The sequence below is a fragment of the Procambarus clarkii genome, chromosome 22, assembly GCF_040958095.1.
Source record: "Procambarus clarkii isolate CNS0578487 chromosome 22, FALCON_Pclarkii_2.0, whole genome shotgun sequence".
NCBI lineage: Eukaryota > Metazoa > Arthropoda > Malacostraca > Decapoda > Cambaridae > Procambarus > Procambarus clarkii.
In genome coordinates this window covers 24,439,377-24,457,174 of record NC_091171.1, presented here as the reverse complement: position 1 = coordinate 24,457,174, position 17,798 = coordinate 24,439,377, and the positions used below count along the sequence as shown (strand labels likewise).

Below are 17,798 nucleotides of genomic sequence, written 5' to 3'. Positions count from 1 at the left end.
CAGTGTTGTTCCCTGTCGTAGTTGTCCAACCACTTGGGCTGGACGGTTGAGCAACGGTCTTGCCTTCATGCAGGTCGGCGTTCAATCCCCGACCATCCAAGTGGTTGGGCAACATTCGTTCCCTCCCCCCACCCCCGTCCCATCCCAAATCCTTATCCTGACCCCTTCCCTGTGCTATATAGTCATAATGGCTTTGGCGCTTTTCCCTGATAGTTCAATTCAATTCCCTGTCGTAGTTGTAACTGTGTTGTGGGGGTGTGACTGTACCGTGGTAACTGTGTTGTGGGTTGTGACTGTACCGTGGTAACTGTGTTGTGGGTTGTGACTGTACCGTGGTAACAGTGTTGTGGGTTGTGACTGTACCGTGGTAACTGTGTTGTGGGTTGTGACTGTACCGTGGTAACTGTGTTGTGGGTTGTGACTGTACCGTGGTAACTGTGTTGTGGGTTGTGACTGTACCGTGGTAACTGTGTTGTGGGGTGTGACTGTACCGTGGTAACTGTGTTGTGGGGGTGTGACTGTACCGTGGTAACTGTGTTGTGGGGGTGTGACTGTACCGTGGTAACTGTGTTGTGGGGGTGTGACTGTACCGTGGTAACTGTGTTGTGGGGTGTGACTGTACCGTGGTAACTGTGTTGTGGGGGTGTGACTGTACCGTGGTAACTGTGTTGTGGGGGTGTGACTGTACCGTGGTAACTGTGTTGTGGGGGTGTGACTGTACCGTGGTAACTGTGTTGTGGGGGTGTGACTGTACCGTGGTAACTGTGTTGTGGGTTGTGACTGTACCGTGGTAACAGTGTTGTGGGGTGTGACTGTACCGTGGTAACTGTGTTGTGGGTTGTGACTGTACCGTGGTAACTGTGTTGTGGGGTTGTGACTGTACCGTGGTAACTGTGTTGTGGGGTGTGACTGTACCGTGGTAACTGTGTTGTGGGTTGTGACTGTACCGTGGTAACTGTGTTGTGGGGGTGTGACTGTACCGTGGTAACTGTGTTGTGGGGGTGTGACTGTACCGTGGTAACTGTGTTGTGGGGGTGTGACTGTACCGTGGTAACTGTGTTGTGGGGGTGTGACTGTACCGTGGTAACTGTGTTGTGGGTTGTGACTGTACCGTGGTAACTGTGTTGTGGGGTGTGACTGTACCGTGGTAACTGTGTTGTGGGGTTGTGACTGTACCGTGGTAACTGTGTTGTGGGGGTGTGACTGTACCGTGGTAACTGTGTTGTGGGGGTGTGACTGTACCGTGGTAACTGTGTTGTGGGTTGTGACTGTACCGTGGTAACTGTGTTGTGGGGTTGTGACTGTACCGTGGTAACTGTGTTGTGGGTTGTGACTGTACCGTGGTAACTGTGTTGTGGGGGTGTGACTGTACCGTGGTAACTGTGTTGTGGGGTTGTGACTGTACCGTGGTAACTGTGTTGTGGGGGTGTGACTGTACCGTGGTAACTGTGTTGTGGGGTTGTGACTGTACCGTGGTAACTGTGTTGTGGGGTTGTGACTGTACCCTGGTTCTGGTATGCAAATGATGCCTTCAGCCAATACCATTCATCTCCTCTGCTCCACCTTTTGAAACTTCTTTCTTCTCTGTCTAAAAGTTATTTGACTTTTCTCCAAAGCCGCTTTCATGTTTGCCACTCCTTGTGTAGCGTTCTGTGCCTTTCACGTGAAAGTCTGGGCAGCTGAGGTCATAGTGTTTCCTCTCCCCGGGTGATGTTTTGCACATATATGGCTGGAAACACCTGCGTGGTGATCCAAAGCGACATTTTCACTTCCTAAGTATATTTAAAAAATTTCTGGAGTTGGGGGGGGGGGGTAGCTGCATTCTTAATCCCTCTCTCTTTCCAGAATAACGGTCCGCAAATGCCCTTTTCATAGAATTTGGATATGTCTGTCTTTCTGGTCTCTCTATCGAGGTCTGTTGTTGTATCTGTACCTATCGAGCTGTCAGTGTTGTCTGTTATACTTTTCTGTCTACTGTCATCTTTAACTGGGGTATACTGAATCAGAATTTACAACATCATGAGTCTCAACTTCAGTTTCATACTTGTCGACAGCCTCGGCTCCTGTTCCAGTGTTTCCCTACTCTGCCTGGATGGTTGGTAAGCTTTTTGCGAATGAAATTCTTCGGTCAGGAGTCATATGGTGTCAAGAAGTTGCTATAATGTATTCCAAGTTGGCAAATCTTTGGTCGTACCCAGAGTAAATGTCCAGCTGCCAGCCCCGTGGCACTGTTCTCCTCTGGTCCAGCCAGGTGGGCGCTATTCTTACTCATATAGCACACTATTCACCGTGAGTTTGTATTACAGTGAACACAAGATCGTTTGTACGGCCAAGTTACTTTTGTTTACAGTTGTCTCGTATGTTTGGAGGGGGGGGGGGGGGGGTGAATGGCACAGTTGCCAAGTGTGTATGTTTGTGTGTGTGTGTGTGTGTGTGTGTGTGTGTGTGTGTGTGTGTGTGTGTGTGTGTGTGTGTGTGTGTGTGTGTGTGTGTGTTTACTAGTTGTGTTTTTGCGGGGGTTGAGCTTTGCTCTTTCGGCCCGCCTCTCAACTGTCAATCAACTGTTTACTAACTACCTTTTTTTTTTTTTTTTTTTTTTTTTTTTTTTTTTTTTTTTCCCACACCACACACACACACACCCCAGGAAGCAGCCCGTGACAGCTGACTAACTCCCAGGTACCTATTTACTGCTAGGTAACAGGGGCACTTAGGGTGAAAGAAACTTTGCCCATTTGTTTCTGCCTCGTGCGGGAATCGAACCTATAAAGATAGGTTAGGTTAGGTTAGGTAGGGTTGGTTAGGTTCGGTCATATGTCTACGTTAATTTTAACTCCAATAAAAAAAAAATTGACCTCATACATAATGAAATGGGTAGCTTTATCATTTCAACAGAAAAAAATTTGAGAAAATATATTAATTCTGGAAAACTTGGCTTATTAGGCAAATCGGGCCTTGCATAGTAGGCCGAGAAGTGCGTTCTGGCTACTAGGTACGACATATGTCTATATATATATATATATATAAATATATATATATATATATATATATATATATATATATATATATATATATATATATATATACATATATATATATATATACATATTTATACACATTAGGTAGCTTTGAAGAACCTGGACAAGGAGGCCATCAGAATACACTACTCAACCTACGTAAGACTGACTTTGGAGTATGCAGCTCCTACCTGAAATCTACAGTTGAAAGACGTTTAAAGTTTAATTAATAATGAAGAAATACGCATCATGCCTGGTTGAGGAGTTGTGGAGAGTAGACAGCAGTGAACGGTCGAGGGAGTTGAGGGAAAAAAAGGAACTAGGAAGATATGACAGCAACGTACGAGACATTAAAGGGAATTCCTGTCCCATAGTCCGGGACAGGAAGCCTGTAGGCGTATAGAGTCCCCCCCCCCCCTTAGACCAAATGAGCCACAGAGACGTTAGAAAGAACTTTTTCAGTGTCAGAGTAGTTAACAGGTGGAATGCATTAGGCAGTGATGTGGTGGAGGCTGACTCCATCCACAGTTTCAAATGTAGATATGATAGAGCCCAATAGGCTCAGGAACCTGTACACCAGTTGATTGACAGTTGAGAGGCGGGACCAAAGAGCCAGAGCTCAACCCCCGCAAGCACACCTAGGCGAGTACTAACTACTGACTTTTCCCCCAAGATGCAACCCACAACAGTCGCCTGAGTCCCGGGTTATTCAAAATGATAAACAGCAGATCTAGAGCCACGCCAGGAAATTAGGCGCACCAATGAACCGTATATATCGAAAACAATTCCCTCAGCGTAAGAGTTATGGAGCCAAAGGGCTGGACTTCAAGAGGAGGATCGTATCGGTAAATTCAATTTCAATAAGTAATTTGCAAAGAAAATATGTGAAGGAGCGTGAAATGATAGTTATTGGTAACGAGCGACCCCTACGAGGTGGTACTGGTGGTGGGGAGGCTATGGTGTGTGGGGGAGCACCTGGGGAGAGTAGGGGAAGCTAGACGGAACGGTGGGGTGGAAGAAGGTACTGGGGGTGGTAATGGGCGGGGAGGTGGGAGGGTGTTGGAGGGAGCCTCTTCTGGGGGGATGCGAGGAGGGGGGGAGATGGAGGTCGTAGAGGTGGGAGGTGGTGTGTGTGTTGGGGGGAGGAACCCCACAGTCTGCTCCAGGGGGGAAGGGTGAGCTTGCCTGGGAGAAGCAGTCGTCGCCCTGCCGCCATACGGGGAGGGTGTGCTCGCGCGTGGCGTGTGTGTGCGTGTGAGAGTGGAGTGTACCAGGGTGTAGTAGAGGCTCTCAACTCTCAATCTTCTTCCTGCAGAAACGATAATACAAACCAGCATTGTGTGTGTGTGTATTTAAACGTATCGTGTGTTAAAAAAAAAGCGACCAAGTTCCCTGAACATGGAAATGTAATCTTCTTGTTGTGAGAGAAAAGCAAAAGTGAATTACCGACCGAAACGTTATACTACAGTTCCAAATTTGAGGCTGACCAGGAGTACGTGTCGCCTCGGTCCTCAGGTGAGCTGGCTGGCTGCTCACCTGCAGCTTTACCTCTTGTGTACCGGCTGTGGTTAGTGCCACAAAGCTGTGGTTGGTGGTTAGTACCACATGTTAATCCTGTGGTGTGTATCTATTGCCACTTGTTTGGTGTGTGTGTGTCTACTGCCACATGTTTGGTGTATGTGTCTAGTGCCACAGTTTTGGTGTGTGTGTGTATTGCCACATGTTTGGTGTGTGTGTGTTGCCACATCTTTGGTGTGTGTGTCTAGGGCCACAGTTTTGGTGTGTGTAATGCCACATGTTTGGTGTGTGTGTGTGTGTGTGTGTGTATTGCCACATGTTTAGTGTATGTGTCTAGTGCCACAGTTTTGGTGTGTGTGTAGTAGTCCCACATGTTTGGTGTGTGTGTCTAGTGCCACGTGTTTGGTGTGTGTCTAGTGCAACATGTTTGGTTGTCTGTGTAGTGCCACATGTTTGGTGTGTGTCTAGTGCCACATGTTTGGTGTGTGTGTGTATTGCCACATGTTTGGTGTGTACTCACCTAGTTGTACCCACCTAGTTGTGCTTGCGGGGGTTGAGCTCTGGCTCTTTGGTCCCGCCTCTCAACTGTCAATCAACAGGTGTACAGGTTCCTGAGCCTATTGGGCTCTATCATATCTACACTTGAAACTGTGTATGGAGTCAGCCTCCACCACATCGCTTCCTAATGCATTCCATTTGTCAACCACTCTGACACTAAAAAAGTTCTTTCTAATATCTCTGTGGCTCATTTGGGCACTCAGTTTCCACCTGTGTCCCCTAGTGCGTGTGCCCCTTGTGTTAAACAGCCTGTCTTTATCAACCCTGTCAATTCCCTTGAGGATCTTGAATGTGGTGATCATGTCCCCCCTAACTCTTCTGTCTTCCAACGAAGTGAGGTTTAATTCCCGTAGTCTCGCCTCGTAGCTCATACCTCTCAGCTCGGGTACTAGTCTGGTGGCAAACCTTTGAACCTTTTCCATTTTAGTCTTATGCTTGACTAGATATGGACTCCATGCTGGTGCCGTATACTCCAGGATTGGTCTGACATATGTGGTATATAATGTTCTGAAAGATTCCTTACACAAGTTTCTAAAGGCCGTTCTTATGTTAGCCAACCTGGCATATGCTGCTGCTGTTATCCTCTTGATGTGAGCATCAGGGGACAGGTCTGGCGTGATATCAACCCCCAGGTCTTTCTCTCTCTCGGACTCTTGAAGTATTTCATCTCCCAAGTGATACCTTGTATCTGGTCTCCTGCTTCCTACCCCTATCTTCATTACATTACATTTGCTTGGATTAAACTCTAACAGCCATTTGTTCGACCATTCCTGCAGCTTGTCCAGGTCTTCTTGAAGCCTCAAGCTGTCCTCCTCTGTCTTAATCCTTCTAATAATTTTGGCGTCGTCAGCAAACATTGAGAGGAATGAGTCTATACCCTCTGGGAGATCATTTACGTATATCAGAAACAGGATAGGTCCAAGTAAAGAGCCCTGTGGGACTCCACTGGTGACTTCACGCCAGTCTGAGGTCTCAACCCTCACTGTAACTCTCTGCTTCCTATTGTTTAGGTACTCCCTTATCCACTGGAGCGCCCTACCAGTTACTCCTGCCTGTTTCTCCAGCTTATGCATCAACCTTTTATGGGGTACTGTGTCAAAGGCTTTCCGACAGTCCAAAAAAAATGCAGTCCGCCCACCCTTCTCTTTCTTGTTTAATCTTTGTCACCTGATCGTAGAATTCTATCAATCCTGTAAGGCAAGATTTACCCTCCCTGAACCCATGTTGATGGGTTGTCACGAAGTCTGTGTGTGTGTGTGTGTGTGTGTGTGTGTGTGTGTGTGTGTGTGTGTGTGTGTGTGTGTGTGTGTGTGTGTGTGTGTATTGCCACATGTTTGGTGTGTGTGTAGTGCCACATGTTTGGTGTGTGTGTAGTGCCACATGTTTGGTGTGTGTGTAGTGCCACATGTTTGGTGTGTGTGTAGTGCCACATGTTTGGTGTGTGTGTAGTGCCACATGTTTGGTGTGTGTGTAGTGCCACATGTTTGTGTGTAGTGCCACATGTTTCGTGTGTGTGTAGTGCCACATGTTTGGTATCTGTGTAGTGCCATATGTTTGGTGTGTGTGTGTAGTGCCACATGTTTGGTGTATGTGTAGTGCCACATGTTTGTGTGTAGAGCGACATGTTTGGTGTGTCTAGTGCCACGTGTTTGGTGTATGTGTAGTGCCACATGTTTGGTGTGTGTGTGTAGTGCCACATGTTTGGTGTGTGTGTGTAGTGCCATATGTTTGGTGTGTGTAGTGCCATATGTTTGGTGTGTGTGTGTGTAGTGCCACATGTTTGGTGTGTGTGTATTGCCACATGTTTGGTGTATGTGTGTGTAGTGCCACATGTTTGGTGTGTGTGTAGTGCCACATGTTTGGTGTGTGTGTAGTGCCACATGTTTGGTGTGTGTGTAGTGCCACATGTTTGTGTGTACTGTCACATGTTTGGTGTGTGTAGTGCCACATGTTTGGTATGTGTGTAGTGCCATATGTTTGGTGTGTGTGTAGTGCGACGTGTTTGGTGTGTGTAGTGCGACATGTTTGGTGTGTGTGTGTGTAGTGCCATATGTTTGGTGTGTGTGTAGTGCCACATGTTTGGTGTGTGTGTAGTGCCACATGTTTGGTGTGTGTGTATTGCCACATATTTGGTGTGTGTGTGTATTGCCACATGTTTGGTGTGTGTGTAGTGCTACATGTTTGGTGTGTGTAGTGCCACATGTTTGGTGTGTGTGTAGTGCTACATGTTTGGTGTGTGTGTAGTGCCACATGTTTGGTGTGTGTGTAGTGCTACATGTTTGGTATGTGTGTAGTGCCACAGTTTTGGTGTGTGTGTGTGTAGTGCCACAGTTTTGGTGTGTGTGTGTGTAGTGCCACAGTTTTGGTGTGTGTGTGTAGTGTCACATGTTTGGTGTGTGTGTGTAGTGTCACATGTTTGGTGTGTGTGTGTAGTGCCACAGTTTTGGTGTGTATGTAGTGCCACAGTTTTGGTGTGTGTGTGTGTAGTGCCACAGTTTTGGTGTGTGTTGTGTGTGTGTGTGTGTGTGTGTATTGCCACTTGTTTGGTGTGTGTGTGTATAGTGCCACAGTTTTGGTGTGCGTGTGTGTGTAGTGTCACATGTTTGGTGTGTGTGTGTAGTGCCACAGTTTTGGTGTGTGTGTTGTGTGTGTGTGTGTGTGTGTATTGCCACTTGTTTGGTGTGTGTGTGTATAGTGCCACATGTTTGGTGTGTGTGTGTATAGTGCCACATGTTTGGTGTGTGTGTATATTGCCACATGTTTGGTGTGTGTGTGTACTCACCTATTTGTGCTTGCGGGGGTTGAGCTTTGGCTCTTTGGTCCCGCCTCTCAATAGTCAATCAACTGGTGTACAGATTCCTGAGCCTACTGGGCTCTATCATATCTACATTTAAAACTGTGTATGGAGTCAGCCTCCACCACATCACTGCCTAATGCATTCCATCCGTTAACTACTCTGACACTGAAAAACACACACACGTGTGTGTGTGTGTGTGTGTGTGTAGTGCCACATGTTTCTGGTCACATCTCTTAATGTCTCCGAGGCTGGCTCAGTGTGGTGGTGGTGAGCGCGGTGTCCACCACGCCCACCACAGCTCCTCTGCTCAACTGTCATTTCCACGGCGTCTCTCCATGGAGTACTCTTGTAACCAAGACGAATTCTCGCTATTACAGATTCTGCTCCCCTTGGCCACCGGTCTTTTTGACCAGTGTTTGTATTGCCAGCTGCAACACGTTTCATGATAGCCTAAACAATAAGCCTATTGTTTACGTGTTGATGTTTCATATGATAGCTTATTGTTTACATGATGTTTCATATGATAGCTCAATGTTTCATAGGCTATGGCATGTAATGACGTAAGCTGGGTCTCGATACCTGCTTGATACCTGGTTGATGGGGTTCTGGGAGTTCTTCTACTCCCCAAGCCTCGCCCGAGACCAGGCTTGACTTGTGAGAGTTGGGTCCACTCTCGTTGCAGGCATTTGCCTCAACGACTTGTTTCAATATGTCTCAATGACGTTCATTTGAAGCTTAATCCACTAGTGTCAGAGTCTCTCTGAACCACTCACTCTCTCTCCCGCCATGTCTCGTCTTAATGTGTGTGAAATTTTGTTCGTGTCCGTTGTTTAAGAGTTTGATTTGAAAGGCGACTTACCTGCTTGATAACCGCCTTGATGGGGTTCCGGGAGTTGTTGTTCTGCCCGAGGCTAGGCTTGACTTGGCTCGACTTGATTTGATAGTTCTAACACTTTATTTCTTCTCGTATTTATCCCTTTTATCCATTTGTAAGTCTGACATGTATGTCCTCTCGAATATTACATCGCATTATGACGTATAAATCCGCAACGACCAAAGTATGGTGTACTATAAATCATAGCTGTTTGCTCAATTTACATGATTTAACGTTTTGTATGCGTGGGTCCTTGGATCGTATTCGAATAATTAAGTACATCAGTTTAGTGATGTTGTGATACCAACTCTGGTGCAAGTGTAGGGACTCATTGCCTCGGGGAGGAAAATAAAAGAATACTCAGAAGGCCTTATGGATCCTCACCGAACACTTTGATATTTTCTTCTCATACCACCTCTAATCTTTTTTTATGTATGTATATATATATATCTCGCTATATTTTAAAATTTCAATACACAAAAAAGGGTTACAACATTGTTTACATGCAGCGTACAAGACTACTTGTCACAGATTGTAAAATTCCTCCAGCTCCTCGATGGATGCAGTGAGCATTTCCTCTCTGGATTGCCAAACTAAGGCAGTGAAAGAGGAAACTGGCGGCTCTAGGGGGTCTCTAGTTTCAATTGGCTTGGAACCCAGCTCCTTCAAGAAACTAGCAGGACTTTTACCCCAGGCACCAAGTGTCTCTGAGGCAATGGGGACAAAATTATAGTAGTGATCAAGATTTCTGTATTTACGGGACTTGGCTGCTTCCCGGTGATTGGCAGCACCTCCTGCCTGTGCAGCACTGAACTCAATATAGGTGTTGGCTAAAGTTGAAATGCAGGTGAAGTCCCGCACCAACTGTCTATCATTCTTCCAGGTGTTCACCGTGATCCCGTCTGGCGACCGACAGGCTTATCAGAGTTGCGGGGCATTAGGTAACGGGGCTCTCTCTCTGCTGGATAACCGGTTGTGATAAGGCTTCTCTCTTTACTGGACAACCGGCTGTAGTAAGGCTTCTCTTAATGTCATTAACCTCGCCGTGTCCTGCATGTCATCATCCTGTCCTTTGACAGAGAAGGCCATGCCGTCCGTACCTGTTGGCCACTGCCTCGCCGCAAGTACACCTGTATTTGGTGTGGATTGGGGCAGTGAAGCAGAGAGTCACAGAAATTTGGAGAGCCTGTTGTGTGAGACGCGTGCTGGTTGCTGACATTGGGGGTTGCTAATAGGAAGTCACCTGCATGGGGAGCTGCTACAGCTCTTAAGTCGGGCAGTGTCATGTGGTGGTGTTACAGCTTGTAGGCATGTCGCAGCTTCTTGGTCAATGGGGCGATCCCAAGTGGATTGCTTATGGGCTTCAGAAGGTGGGGGTTGGAGTGCTGGTCCTGCGAGAGAGACCCATTTGGTTGTGCAGATCGTAAAGCTGGGATCTTGTACCCCTGCCTGTTGAACTAGGTACTCTGGTACGCTTTCCTTCACCTGCTTGTCAGATGCCACTAAAGAGGACAGGAACGCTAGTACAGCAGTTTGTGTTGTGCGAACGCCGAGGCCCCCCCCGAGTCTGACAGACAGGCAGGGAGGCTTGTTTCCAATGTGAGTCGTTGAGAGAAAGGTTGAGGGCTTATATATATATATATATATATATGTCGTACCTAGTAGCCAGAATGCACTTCTAGGCCTACTATGCAAGGCCCAATTTGCCTAATAAGCCAAGTTTTCATGAATTAATTGTTTTTCGACTACCTAACCTACCTAACCTAACCTAACTTTTTCGGCTACCTAACCTAACCTAACCTATAGAGATAGGTTAGGTTAGGTTAGGTAGGGTTGGTTAGGTTCGGTCATATACCTACGTTAATTTTAACTCCAATAACAAAAAATTGACCTTATGCATAATGAAATGGGTAGCTTTATCATTTCATAAGAAAAAAAATTGAGAAAATATATTAATTCTGGACAACTTGGCTTATTAGGCAAATCGGGCCTTGCATAGTAGGCTGAGAAGTGAGTTCTGGCTACTAGGTACGACATTATATATATATATATATATATATATATATATATATATATATATATAATTGTTTTCAATGGAGTTTGTCCTTGCGTATAGCAACCAGACTCTCACAACATGGTGTCCTGGGAGGAGAAGAGGTGAGAGGTGGGTAATCGATATCTCATTGATGTACTCTGATAGCACTTAGCTAAGCAAAGCCAGTCAATGAAAGAAGGTCGGGGGGGGGGGGTTGAAATGAGTATTCTCAGCTTTACATTCAAATAATTAATAACACGTAACATAAAATTCGAATTAAAACCCTCACTGATCACACTGAATTGAACTCTTAATTATTCAGAGATGCTGTCACCATTCTATAATAGTGGGATAGAAGCTCCTTTGAATGCTTTAGTGAAAACATTATTGGTAAAGAATTAAATAAAAGTGAGACTGAGCTATTAACGTTCATGGTAGGCACTGACTTTACTTTATATTCAAGTTAGTACAAAATGGGTGAACTTCATGTTATGTTCGAAAGTTTATAATTGAATCGTCAGTACAAGAGGAATTTACTCGGACTCAAACACATGTTAATGCGAGTTTAATTTAAAGCTGAAGATTTTTTTTTAATACAAACACCGTCTTTACCATAAGTGAATGACTTTCTTTACTTAAATAAAAACACAACCTGTCAGATCTTACAAGCCAAGCCATCCACCAGCTTCCACTTCTGGCTTATTTACCTCGGTCTTCACCTGACGTATCTCCCTACCCAGTTCTTTAGTTTTCCAAGCCACTTGGGTGGCTTCTTCACCAAGCAACCAATGACTTCCCATCATCACATTATAGAGTCTGAAAGCCACTCTTGCTATCACCAAATGTCCTTCACTGGCTTGGCCTACACCCCCACAGATACGGGTACATCTCGGCACATATTAAATACTAAACGGACAGATGAGCGAGTTATTGAGGAAGGTTGTGCACCAGTATAGCAGGGACAGTTACACAACATTCTCCTGGTGATGTGTGGGCCTGCGGGCCGCTCCAAGCAACAGCCTAGTGGACCAAACTCTCACAAGTCAAGCCTGGCCTCGGGCCGGGCTTGGGGAGTAGAAGAACTCCCAGAACCCCATCAACCAGGTATCAACCAGGTGGTGACCCTCAACCATAGACAACCTGAACACCAGCCGGTTATAGCCGAGGCTGTGTGTGTGTGTGTGTGTGTGTGTGTGTGTGGTTGTGTGTGTGTGTGTGTGTGTGTGTGTTACTAAGAGTATTGGTCCTAGGACTGTATTTAGGCTACGTTACCTTGCGATGATTTCGGGTCTTAGCGTCCCCACAGCACGGTCCTCGACCAATCCTCGCTGGACTGGTCAACCAGGCTGTTGGACGCGGCTGCTCACACCCCTGACGTATGAATCACAACCTGGTTGATCAGGTATCCTTTGGAGGTGTTTATCCAGAGGGCAGATTATGCACCCGTCACGGTGGCAGGCTCAGTAGGTCCAACTGCCGAGCCTAGCCCTATGGGCATACTGGTGGATAAATAGCAGTACAGGATGGATCGAAACGTTTTGTCACTTCTTTTATTTTCAGATTTGTGGGATGGATGTTCAAAAGTAATGTTTATAAGGTGTTAAATCGGCCCTTCCTCCTAAGGCTTCTCAATGTCAAGAAACTGTCGTCCTAATGTTCCTTTAACCTAACCTACCAGAGGACCCAGAACAGAAAACGGGACAGTATGTCAATTTTGCAAGCCGCTATCATTTTCTAGTACGACAATTTTTGGCCTTAGGACTTGGGTAACGTATACGTCAAAATGCGACGTTCTATTAGGAGGACGGGTTGGTTAAATATATCGGCACAAAATGAAACTGAGAATACTGTTATAAAAGTGGGATAAATGCCTATTGGTTTTCAATGTGGGTGGTTGATATATTTATAAAATTACTGTGTAAATTGATATATAAATTGGACTTAAAGGTCAATAAAGGGCCACGGTTATTCAACATCCTCCCAGCTAGTATAGGAAATATTGCCGGAACAACCGTGGACATCTTCAAGAGAAAATTTTAAATTTAATTTTTAAATTTTGCCTCGAGGGGCGAGTTTATTAGGCAGCGCCACTCATCTTGTGAGTGGACACACCGCCATAGCAGCATGTACAACACTCCCCAATAGGAAGAAAACCAGCTGGGTTGTTCATCCTGTCACTTGTAACCAGACACAGCTGGGACTTGCTTAACTGTCTCAAGTGAACAGCTCCTCAAACAAGAAGATTAACATCTATCAACGAAAACTAGATAGTTTTCTTTCAAGAAGCCCCGAACCAACAGGGCTGTGGTGGATGTGTGGGCCTGCGGACCGCTCCAAACAGCAGCCTGGTGGACCAAACTCTCACAAGTTAAGCCTGGCCTTGGGCCGGGCTTGGGGAGTACAACAACTCCCAGAACCCCATCAAGCAGGCATCAGGCAGATAACAAGGCTCCGCCAACTAAAGATTATTCTTATGACATTGTGCATCAACAGGCACTACCGTCCTTAACTACAAGAACAAGGTCCTTAATATCGCCTTGTGTTAAAATAAACATTACCTAGAATTATATCTTGGTTCCCTTCACAGGTCTCCACCTATATTGTTTACTCTAGGCATCTGCCTCAGTTTTCATCGACTAACAATAAACTTTAATTTCCTCAAAGCCTAACATACGTAGGCCTAGACGGCTATGCTACCACCTCTCCTAAACAGACGTGTAGCCTACCGCATTTTATAATCCTGAATTTAGCGTGATGCCTCCCTTTATTTGCGTTAATTCACATTACTTCTTGAGCGTGAATATTTATATAGTTTCATTAGGCCTAGGGTACCATAAATTAGCGTAGGGATGTAACTGTAAACTGTTATCCTGGAATTGTTATCTGATGCAGAGAGATTAGTGTTAGGCCTACACTCTCGCTTGTGGGTTAGGCTTCAGTTGGATGTAAACGTTAGATATAATCATACTTGATCCTTTACAGGTTAGGTTACGTAAAGCAACTTTAATATATACAAATGATTTCTAAATATATTTTAAGGGAAAATTTAAGATTATCAGTTTAGCGGCGCGTAATTAATTGAGATTTGTGGTAACTTGAGCCCGAGACACGACACAGTGTTAGACATTATGATAACTCACTCCAACATCATCCTTAAGGGTTTAATTTTTTTGCAGACGAGGAGTCACAATAACGTGGCTGAAATATGTTGACCAAAACACACACTAGAAAGTGAAGGGACGACGACGTTTCGGTCCGTCCTGCACCATTCACAAGTCGATTGTGAGAATGGTCCAGGACGGACCGAAACGTCGTCGTCCCTTCACTTTCTAGTGTGTGGTTTGGTCAACGTTTATTTTGTTTTATTTTTAACATTTTGCCCCGAGGGGAGAGTTTATTGGGCAGCGCCACTCATCCCGTGAGTGGTCACACCGCCATAGCAGCATGTACAACACTCCCCAATAGGAAGAAAACTGTAACTGGTCTGTGTGTGTGTGGCTGTAACTGGTATGTGCGTGTGGCTGTAACTGGTCTGTGCGTGTGGCTGTAACTCGTCTGTGTGTGTGGCTGTAACTGGTCTGTGTGTGTGGCTGTAACTGATCTGGGTGTGTGTGGCTGTAACTGATCTGGGTGTGTGTGGCTGTAACTGATCTGGGTGTGTGTGGCTGTAACTGATCTGGGTGTGTGTGGCTGTAACTGATCTGGGTGTGTGTGGCTGTAACTGATCTGGGTGTGTGTGGCTGTAACTGATCTGGGTGTGTGTGGCTGTAACTGATCTGGGTGTGTGTGGCTGTAACTGATCTGGGTGTGTGTGGCTGTAACTGATCTGGGTGTGTGTGGCTGTAACTGGTCTGTGTGTGTGGCTGTAACTGGTCTGTGTGTGTGTTGCTGTAACTGGTCTGTGTGTGTGTGTGGCTGTAACTGGTCTGTGTGTGTGTGGCTGTAACTGGTCTGTGTGTGACTGTAACTGGTCTGTGCGTGGCTGTAACTGGTCTGTGCGTGGCTGTAACTGATCTGTGTGTGTGGCTGTAACTGGTCTGTGTGTGTATGTGGCTGTAACTGGTCTGTGTGTGTGTGGCTGTAACTGGTCTGTGTGTGTGTGTGTGGCTGTAACTGGTCTGTGTGTGTGTGTGGCTGCAACTGGTCTGTGTGTGTGCCTGTAACTGGTCTGTGTGTGTGTGGCTGTAACTGGTCTCTGTGTGTGTGTGTGGCTGTAACTGGTTTGTGTGTGTGTGTGGCTGCAACTGGTCTGTGTGTGTGCCTGTAACTGGTCTGTGTGTGTGTGGCTGTAACTGGTCTGTGTGTGTGTGTGTGGCTGTAACTGGTCTGTGTGTGTGTGTGTGTGTGTGTGTGTGTGTGTGTGTGTGGCTGTAACTGGTCTGTGTGTGTGCCTGTAACTGGTCTGTGTGTGTGTGCCTGTAACTGGTCTGTGTGTGTGTGCCTGTAACTGTTCTGTGTGTGTGTGGCTGTAACTGGTCTGGATGTGTGTCTATAACTGGTCTGTGTGTGTGGCTGTAACTGGTCTGTGTGTGTGTGGCTGTAACTGGTCTGTGTGTATGTGACTGTAACTGGTCTGTGTGTGTGTGTGGCTGTAACTGGTGTGTGTGTGTGTCTGTAACTGGTCTGGGTGTGTGGCTGTAACTGGTCTGTGTGTGTGTGGCTGTAACTGGTCTGTGTGTGTGTGGCTGTAACTGGTCTGTGTGTGTGTGGCTGTAACTGGTCTGTGTGTGTGTGTGGCTGTAACTGGTCTGGGTGTGTTTGTGGCTGTAACTGGTCTGTGTGTGTGTGTGGCTGTAACTGGTCTGTGTGTGTGTGGCTGTAACTGGTCTGTGTGTGCCTGTAACTGGTCTGGGTGTGTGTGGCTGTAACTGGTCTGTGTATGTGTGCCTGTAACTGATCTGTGTGTGTGGCTGTAACTGGTCTGGATGTGTGGCTGTAACTGGTCTGGGTGTGTGTGGCTGTAACTGGTCTGGATGTGTGTGGCTGTAACTGGTCTGTGTGTGTGTGGCTGTAACTGGTCTGTGTGTGTGTGGCTGTAACTGGTCTGTGTGTGTGTGGCTGTAACTGGTCTGTGTGTGTGTGTGGCTGTAACTGGTCTGTGTGTGTGTGGCTGTAACTGGTCTGTGTGTGTGTGCCTGTAACTGGTCTGTGTGTGTGGCTGTAACTGGTCTGTGAGTGTGCCTGTAACTGGTCTGTGTGTGTGGCTGTAACTGGTCTGTGTGTGTGTGCCTGTAACTTGTCTGTGTGTGTGTGTGGCTGTAACTGGTCTGTGTGTGTGGCTGTAACTGGTCTGGATGTGTGTGGCTGTAACTGGTCTGGATGTGTGTGGCTGTAACTGGTCTGTGTGTGTGGCTGTAACTGGTCTGTGTGTGTGTGTGGCTGTAACTAGTCTGGGTGTGTGTGGCTGTAACTGGTCTGGGTGTGTGTGGCTGTAACTGGTATGGGTGTGTGTGTGTGGCTGTAACTGGTCTGTGTGTGTGCCTGTAACTGATCTGTGTGTGTGGCTGTAACTGGTCTGTGTGTGTGTGCGTGTGTGTGTGTGTGTGTGTGTGTGTGTGTGTACGTGTGTGTGTGTGTGTGTGTGTGTGTGTACGTGTGTGTGTGTGTGTGTGTGTGTGTGTGTGTGTGTGTGTGTGTACGTGTGTGTGTGTGTGTGTGTGTGTACGTGTGTGTGTGTGTGTGTGTGTGTGTGTGTGTGTGTGTGTGTGTGTGTGTGTGTGTGTGTGTGTGTGTGTGTGTGTGTGTGTGTGGGAAGAAATGAAGTTACTGTACTGGTAAAGTACAAGGAAATATTACCCAAGGAAATATTTTTGGTACTACAGTATCACGAAAAACTCTTAGGACATGACAACCAATACTTCACATTAGACCACACTTGAATAATGACAATCGGGTGGGGAGAGGGAGCGTCAATTGCTCAAATTTCTTAAATCTTAGGCCTTAGTCTTGTATCTTAAAAATCCTTAAATCAGTCTAGGCCTACCTTTACCAGCCTATGTCTTATATCCTAAATTATTCTCCCTACAAATTTGAGTGTAGCAGAGGAGTCTGGCCTCCAACTGGGGGATGGACAGGCGGAAATATTCTCTATATAGAGTAGGGGTAGATACCCGGCGTTGCCCGGGTCTGTCTCCCATCTGTCCATTATCTACCCATTCATCCATTCATTCATCCATTATCCATCTACCCATCTATTCATATATCCATCCAGCCATCATCTATTGCCCCAGGCTGAGCTCCGGGAGTACCAGAACTCCTGAAACACTCTTCAGGTAAGCTCTAGGTATTGATCCATCCATCTGTCTATCCATATATCTATTCATCTATCTCTTCTATTTGCCTCTTTCTTTAAAAATATAATTGACTACGTGTGTATGCGTGTGTGGGGGGGAGGGGGTTACTTGAATTACCTGAGGGCCACTAACATTAGTGGCCTCGACGAGGACAGGAAGCCGGCGGCTTGTCCAAGACCACCCCCCCTCCCATTTACCTTGATCTTTTCCAGTTGGATTTTTAAAACCCAACATGAGGTTTGAATGGGACCCCCTGAGGTTCCCTTTTGAATTCTGCCAACCCCGACAAACACGAGTTGTGAGAGTTTTTAACTGATAAATTTTGGGCTAAAATGGCTAAACTATTAGTTATGTTAAAAGTTAAGACTAGTTATCATATGCTGCGTTTTGTTTGGGTCAGACTAGCCGGCGCGTGAGGCTAACAGCCGGTGATATCTTCACAGGAACAGGTAATAGTTGATATCTTCACAGGAACAGGTAATAGTTGATATCTTCACAGGAGCAGGTAATAGCATATGCACGAGGCTTTTGGTGTGCAATTCAGCCTGGCGACTACGTCTTACATTCTTTCGGGTGCCATTTTCTGGGCGACTGCGCAGTGTTAGGTAGTGATACTGCGCAGTGTTAGGTAGTGATACTGCGCAGTGTTAGGTAGTGATACTGCGCAGTGTTAGGTAGTGATACTGCGCAGTGTTAGGTAGTGATACTG

At 46.2% G+C, this 17,798-nt stretch overlaps 1 protein-coding gene across 5 annotated transcripts in view; it reads left to right on the top strand.

Moving 5' to 3' along the window:
- Positions 1-4,216: 4,216 nt before the first annotated feature.
- The window catches only part of Cad88C (cadherin 88C), a 243,228-nt gene continuing 229,646 nt past the window's right edge, over positions 4,217-17,798 (top strand). For 3 of the 5 annotated variants that reach the window (XM_045742235.2, XM_069329540.1, XM_045742227.2), the window contains exon 1: positions 4,217-4,529. The gene's annotated coding sequence lies outside the window, so the exon portion shown is untranslated. The remainder of the gene's footprint in view (positions 4,530-17,798) is intronic. The other 2 variants (XM_045742219.2, XM_045742191.2) reach the window with 1 other exon arrangement.